This window comes from Nanorana parkeri, unplaced genomic scaffold (assembly GCF_000935625.1).
Source record: "Nanorana parkeri isolate BGI_ZX_2015 unplaced genomic scaffold, ASM93562v1 scaffold654, whole genome shotgun sequence".
Lineage (NCBI taxonomy): Eukaryota > Metazoa > Chordata > Amphibia > Anura > Dicroglossidae > Nanorana > Nanorana parkeri.
The window spans coordinates 705,058-713,185 of NW_017306922.1; the positions used below are offsets into that span (position 1 = coordinate 705,058).

At 39.1% G+C, this 8,128-nt stretch overlaps 1 protein-coding gene across 1 annotated transcript in view; it reads left to right on the forward strand.

Annotated features, from left to right (window-relative positions):
• Positions 1 to 8,128, forward strand: part of MTNR1A (melatonin receptor 1A) — a 180,411-nt gene that overhangs the window by 63,819 nt on the left and 108,464 nt on the right. The gene's annotated exons all lie outside the window — the stretch shown is intronic.

Here is an 8,128-nt window from a genome sequence, read left to right on the forward strand (position 1 = left end):
TATATATATATATATATGAAAAAGCACCTTTTACAGGTGTTTAATGATGGCAGTCTACGAGCAGAAACTAATAGATAATTGCATATTTTTAATTATTTGCATATATTATTTTTCTTTTCCACCCCATTCTTCTCATGGTGACCATTTTCACTAAGGGCAGGTGAATCTATGTCCATTTGCCTCCAGGAATTTGGGTCTGCTCCCTGGAATATGTGACAGTCTACATCATTGGAGAGGGAGAAAATGCCTTTCCCCGAGACCTCCCGAGATTTTGGAGTTTACAGATGAGAATTCGCAGGAAAGCACTGGTCATGTAAGCTTCCCTGGTTGCATCTGGAAGGCCAGAACTACATCTCTAGTGGCTCATTCAACCAGGAAATAGATAACAACAATTATAAGCAGAAGCAAAAAATGCTTGCTCAACTAATGAGATGATTTCATATCAGCATTAGTAATGGGCTCGATGTTCGAGTCGAACAAAAGTTCGACTCAAACATCGCTAGTTTGTGTGTTTGGCGGACGCACAAACTGTCAGGGCGTTCAGTGGGCTGTTCACCCGCTGAGCGTCCCGCAATGCACTGTGTGCATTGGAGAGCCCAACAGGTCAGGTGCAAGACTTTGCCCAATCATGGCACAGGGCTCTGTAAGAGCCATGATTGGGCAAAGTAATGATGACTTTGCCCATTCATGGCTCACAGCTAAGTCCCAGCCCCACGCTATATAAGGTTGCTTACACGGGTTAAATATAGAGTGTTTCTGTCAGTGTAGTGTAGTGTTGTGAAGTGTCAGTGCTTTATACAGCATTTAATGCTATATACAGTAACCTGTACTGTATATAGTATTATTTTCTGTGCTTTTTATTCATTGTCTTTTTTTTTTTGGTGTGTCAGTGGCATCACTGGTGTTTCTCCTGCGTTACCGGTGTTCCCATTATTGTTTTTATTTTATTTTATTAGTTTTACTTTTTTTCTCAGCAGCAGGTTCTTTTGCTGCCTCATTGCTGTTGCCCCTTCCGTGTCGCAGGTGTTCCCATTTTTTTCCCCCATTTGCTGTTTTTTTTTTTTTTTTTTTTTAAATAATAAGCCATTGTACAATAGTTTTAATGCACCAAGCACCACATTCCATAAAATATTACACCCAAGCACCAATTTCCCATCCCACATTCTCTAATAAAATTTTATAATAAGCCCCACATCAGGTCTGAAAGGCCAACAAGGATACAGGTGTGTGACAGGTATATACAATTTGAATTGTTAGAGCAGGGTCCAATCCTGCACTCGTCAAGAATAACAAAGGTTACGGTGTGAAAGCACCACCAAGGCCCAATTTTAAAGCACCTGTTGTAACTTTCATCCAACGTCTGCAAAAGAGACACCAAAATGTATCCAAAAAATCTCTAACCTTGTTCCGAGTGTCCTAAAATGTGGCCTCTTCACACAGGCTGCCTCCCCAAGCAGTTGTTATATTAAACAATATTAAAGGGTTATTAACTACCTCCGGGCCGGCCGTAGTAAAAAAACGGCCGGCCAGGAGCTCTCTCGATCTGAGCGGGCGTCTCTAGACGTCCGCTCAGACACGCCCCCTTGCGCGCGGCGTCAGGCGCGCGCGAGCGGGAAATGGCCGGTATTTAAAAACATTAAATACCACCAAAAGAAAGCTCTATCTGTCCCCAAAAAATTGTATAAAATTAATTTTAGTACAGCGTTGCATGACGGAATAAACGTCAGTCAAAGTATCGCAGCGCTGAATACTGAAAAATGGCCTGGCCAGGAAGGGGGTCTAAACACCTGGTCTTGAAGTGGTTAAATCCTCAGCTTTTTTTGCATATAGCTACTGCTAGCTAGCAGTAGCTATATGCAAAAACCTTTAAAAAAAAAAAGGATCTTGGGGCGGGCGCATGCGCAGTTCAGATTTTCGGCGATGAGGAGAGACACAGGTTAAGTCCATGGACAGCGTGCACCCACATGCAGACATCGTGGGACAGGAAGTGCCAGCAAGCACAGAGTAGTCAGCGATGGATCGGAGACCCGCAGCAGCCCTGGAGGGACATCTGAAAATGACTGGAAAGAAGAAGATCTGATTGAGATGCATCATTTAAGGTAAGTGCTTACACTAACATTGGGGGAGGGGGGAAAATACTTTAATGTCACTTTAAGGGAAAACCAATTACCGGATATTTAAATGTCATTTTTTTCTTCATAAATGTCAGTTTTGCTGCAGCATGTTCTATACATCGTACAGATGTGCCACTTTGCAGGCAGTTTCAAGAGGACCCCCCAGGCACGATATTTAAATAAATTTTTCATTTTTATTGTTTCACTTTAAACAATGTGAAAATCACTGCTCCTTTAAAAACTGTATTTTTAAAAATTGTTTATTTAATTGATAGATGTCCCCCAGGGCAGTACCCAAATCCCCATACCTTTTTATGACCAATCATTTTTTATAAGCCTTCCAAATAGGGACATTTGATTTTCAGAGTTCTGGTCCCATAGACTTACATTGAGTTCTAAGTTCGAGTTAGAACTTTTTCCATGTTCGAAAGTTCAAGTTAGAACCGAAATCAGGTGTGTTCAGCCCAACACTAATCAGCATGCAGAGCTGCATGCTGATGTGATTTTTATTGAAAGGCGGTAAAGGTCCACTCTCAGTTTGTTCCAGCACAGACACCCCCCTCCCCGCCTCTCAGGCCTGCCTACTGTTACACCTCCAAATTGCAGTGTAGCCAAACAGTGTCTTGATAAAGAAGGACTGAGCTCCGTTAAAACATTGACAGTAAAATACTGATATACAGTTTATACTGTATATGTTATTGGCAACCAGACAAAAACCATTAAAGTTATCTGTAAACACACTGTATATCTAAACCTGAAAATATGTTTTTGTTCCGGATAGAATGTGAAAGGGCTGAAACCTCAGTTTTTTAATGCTGTGTGTACCTAATGGGGAAATTCACCCTATTTTTCCTGGCGACCATTATTTTCTAGAAGGAAATTGATGGGAAATTTAGAATGTTTAAATTGTCACTGGAACAGCAATAGAGGGGAGGCATTCCAAAGGGGACCTCTGTTCTGGACACAAATGTATAGGGTCTTCCCCTCACTTTTGAGAGATTTCCTTTAACTTCCTGTTTAGTCTCTGGGAAAGAATGTGAAACATGAAGGGGAATATTTTATACAGGACAAAGACATCAAGAAAACAAGAAACAAAACCTGATGGTTTTTAATTATCCTGTACTTTATGCAAAACCTAAAATAAAAAATGTTTTGGCAGTAGATGCATTCTAAATGAGTTACATGAAATGCTTTTCAAGCTTTGTTTAATTTTAAAGTGTGTCGCATGAATCCAGTCTGTTTCCAATTTGGTTGCATTGCTATCATAGCAACAAACCACCAAAATAATGCTAAGCTGGCTTTCATATAAATTATTACGTGGAAGATTTTGCATTAAACATGCTGTTTTTTCATGTGCGTTCCTGTTATTTATTCTCCTGTCCCTGGTTTCTCTTATGTCCTGTCATTTATGCTTTCAGTCTATCTTCTGAATCTCTGTTGACATTTTGTGCAGGAATATACCTTATGTCTGCACAAACAATAACACATTATTAGAATTATGCAAATGTGTTCCTTTATTCATTTATAAATCTCTTATTCCTAGCAGTGCCAGTTTATTTCTGCATGTACACATAGGTGTGTTCTGTTTTTGGAAGTAAACCTTTACCTTTAAACCTTGAAATCAACATATTCTGCTTATTATCAGAGCAACTTTAAATGTCTATTGCCATATCACTTCTTTTGATGGTGGAACTTCTGTATCCCCACCTTATTTATTAGGAAGAGCAAATACAATATTCAGTAAGATTACTAAAAATATTATCACAGTCTCAGGAAAATTATCATTTTAATATATGCAGTGATTGTTTTTTATGAAGTTCTAATGTAGTATAATATAGTCACTCATTTTGGTAAATGCATGAACTAAAATAATTTTTTTTCCTCTGTGTCCCTGATTTGTCTGACACCTGTCCAATATACATGAAGTGAGAAAAAAATCTCTCAAATGGGATCACAACAATAAATACTTTGTTTTAAAGCTCATCAAAAGCCTCAAGTCCTAGCTCCCCGGTTCTTCCAACCCTCCTTTCTGGAAGCATTTTTTTATACCTCAAATACAAACCTTAATAACAGTTGCCTTATGGATGGTTCAGTGATATCAGTGGTATTTACTTTGTTTGTCTAGTACAGGGGTAGCAAACCTCCGGCCCTCCAGCTGTGGTGAAACTACAAATCACATGATGCATCTCTCTTTGGAAGTCATGTCTGTGGCTGTGAGAATCTTGCAATGCCTCATGGGATTTGTGGTTTGCTTCCTTTGGTCTAGTAGAATGTAATGCCTTGTGTGCATGCAGTACAGGCCGACATGAAGATGCACTTCCAGAGGGTGTGTCCATGACAGCCCGGGGTCACAGGAAGGGGCTAAATGATGCTGGTTTTGCATAGAGAGGGGTAAAAACAACAGAGTTCTGCTTTAATATTTTTTCACTCTACCTAAAAATTGCATTTGAGCTTTAATGCACATAAGTGTACATGAACAACAGTCTACTGAAGAGTAAATGTAGCCAAATACTCCATGTGATACCTAAACAGACTGCACCTCATAATGCACTCCTCTGCTATCAGCTAATTACAATTTGTTTTATTAATATATATAGACTAGGGCTGCAATAGCATCCTTAGAACATATCTTGATTGCAGAGGCTCTTTTAATGCAGGTAAGAAAATTAACTAGTCACCTGTGTAGTTGATATGGGCTTGGTTTTAAAGGGATCAGATGCCAACTACAATATATTAATCTATCTATAGATATAATATATCATATTCATGACCATTATGTTGCAAAATTATTAAGCTTTTAATGTTTCACATTATGTATATGCAATTTGCAGGTGGACAGGTGATTTACACTATACATTTACACTGGAACAAATTTAAAGGAAAAAAATATGAAATTTCCAATGTGTTTTATTGCCCATGCTTAGCTTAAGATCTACCATCTGGTTTGCATACTCTATGTAACATTAAAATAAACAAGCACATAAAAGGTTCTGGAAATGGATTTGGATGGAGTAAAATATGCACTTATGTGTTGGCAAGCCTCTAGGTGTGTTAGCAATTTACTTTTCAAATTGAGCCAATAGATCCCTTCTGCTAGTATGGGGTTTAATGTAGTTTCTTCTCAGTCCCTTGGTAAAAGTTTAATGCAGAGTGGTATTTCTTGCAGTACGTTTTATGATTGCAGCACAAACCAAGCAGTGTAACTCACTATGGGTGACCATCTAAAGGGGTCACCGCAGTCCCCAGGCCAGCAAGGCCCCAGGATGTCACCCTCACTGTCTAGGAGTTTGAGTGTTTTGAACAAAGCTGTACTTCTGAGGTCAGCTGCTATACTGATGTGCAGCAAGGTCACCTTTTCTGCAGTCATAAATAGTGAAGACAGATTCTCAAATCAGGTGTTATCAAATCGCAAATTGTATCATCTTTCTGAATATATGCATTCAAATTTGTTCAGCCTGAAGAGACTTTCTACAATTAGGAACAAGGGAAAAAAACAATTTACATACAGGGAAAATCAATATCACATTTGCGCCAGAATTAATGCAGCCTAAGAAATGTCTGCACCAAATTCAAAAACAGGCTGCATCATTTTCGGGACCTCTACCAACTCCTGCACCAAATTCAGGTAGTTATTTTTTGCACCATATGTAATTCTGGTGCTGTGCATGCAACATATTCAATATACTTATAAACATCAACAGGTTGATAATAAGAAAAGTGATGCAAAGTAAGACCAAGTACTTTCAGGCTTATCTAGCCTGTCGCACGTTTTGTCACATATTGTATATATATCTGCTCAGTATGCGACACATACCTCAGGTGTGACATTCCTTGAGGAGGAAACTGAGGAGCCAAATTGTATCTGTGTCAGACACATATGTGACACTTTGGACAGAGATGAGACACATCCATGTACTTTAATCTCTATCCAACCGAAATCTCTCTCAGGCACATATGCCGCATTTTGGACAGAGATTTGACACATCTATGTACTCTATCAGTGTGCATATATATCTTTCCCATTTATGCCAGCACCAGACATAAGGCAGCACCACTTTCATAGGTTTGCACCAAATTCATGAATGCTATGCAGCCTTGTACATGCATTTGGAGCAAATAAGGACACTATTCCTGTAACCCTGAGACACTTTTCCTATGTGTTTCTACAACACTTTTCTTGAATTCTCCAGATAGTCTGGGCACAGTTGCACTTTAAAGAACAATTCCAGGGGAAAGCTTTCAGTAAGCTATAAATGCTATCAAGTAAACATTGGAACTGTGCTAACTTGAGAACATTCACCAAATCTACAATTTATCTGCAATTCCTAAAATTCTCTACAGCTAAAAGCATACACTGTTCTATACAAGTCAATTTCCTGTGTCCTGTGCTCTGCTTCTTGCATTGCATCCCCGAACACACACACACACACACACACACATACAATTATAGAGGCCAAATAGGTGAGGTGCACATATGCTCAAATGTTATCATTACAAGGGTGCAGGAGATAGAAGGCCCCAATTAGTCATGTAATCAATTTAGTTCAGGAATTCACAGAACACCAGAATTCTTTCTCAACCTTTGTAGAGTTTTCACACAAATGCAACAGTTTTGTGTATCCCCACCCTTCATCAGACACATAGGTAAACACACCAAACACAGATTAACCCCATCCCGACCGGAATTAATCCATCATGGTCTTTCAGTTCCTTATTGAGCGGTGACAAAATAATCCCGTCATGTGGTACAATGAGAGCTGGTCTGTGCATGGACCAGCGCTCACTGAGTTAATGCTGTTGATTGGTCCCTCTGGATCTGAGGCAGACCCTATAGAACATTTTAGGTGATCATAGCACAGTGATCACTGCGATAGCTGGCATTCAGCTCACTGTGTTGGGCAGCTGGAACCCTGCTGTGTATTACAAAGTGATACAAATATCTCTGAGGAGAATACAGTATCTCCTCAGAATACTTAATATCGAAAGCCCCTGTAAATAAAAAAATAACCCCTTAGTGCCCCCAAATTTAAAAAAAATTAAACCACTTTTTAAAGTTTTTTTAAAAAAATTAAAAAGGAAAAAAGGAAAAATTAAAGTTTAATCAAAAATATTATAAGAAAATATAGTGCCGAGGAGGCTATTAAAGTTAGGAGACAAAACATACCACATTCTAAAATTGTTCCACACTAAAATTTGTATTTCACTCCTTGCATATTGTGACCTATAACTCCCAAAATAAACTGAAATGCCAGACATATTATATACACTATGAATCAGGATAAATAAAATAATATAATTTATTACGTATTAAGTATGAATTACTTTCTGTTAGCTACACATTATTATTGCCAAAACTGTGAAAATGTAGGGTTTTTTTTCAATTTGTTTTGCATTCTTTTTTTATGTCATTGGAATTTAGATATGCACATGTCACATCAAATTAAAGCCAACTTTGTCCTTTAAAAATGTTGTATAATATATGTAGATGCAATGAATGAAGAAGATGGAAATTATGGTTCAACAAACACATAGCAAAAATTGAAAAATTGTTCTGGTCCCCAGGAACAAAAACATTTTCTGAAGCTGTGTCACTAAGTGGTTATAATGGAGACTACATGATTGCCATTCCCCCTAGTTACCCTCCACAATATAGACCCAGTTCATTGTTTAACTTCTCAATAAACAACGTAACTACAAAAAAACGAAGGGAATGCTCATGAGAACTTATATGGTATATCCAACTACGGTAGTAACATAGGGGTCTATTCACGAAGCTGCCAAAGGATCTGGCCGTAGCTTCGGCCAATCCTTCGGCTAGCTTCGGCCCCAGGACCCCTTCAGTTCAGTAGAACCGAAGGGGTGCTGTATGGGCTATTCACAATAGCCCGTACAGCTCCCGATCATGGCCGAGCAGCTCAGCCAAGCCGAACGCATATGCATCGGCTCGGCTGAGCCGTGCTGAAAGCCGAAGCTGGCCGAGCGGCCGACCATTGGCCGGCCGACAGCCTGCTTCT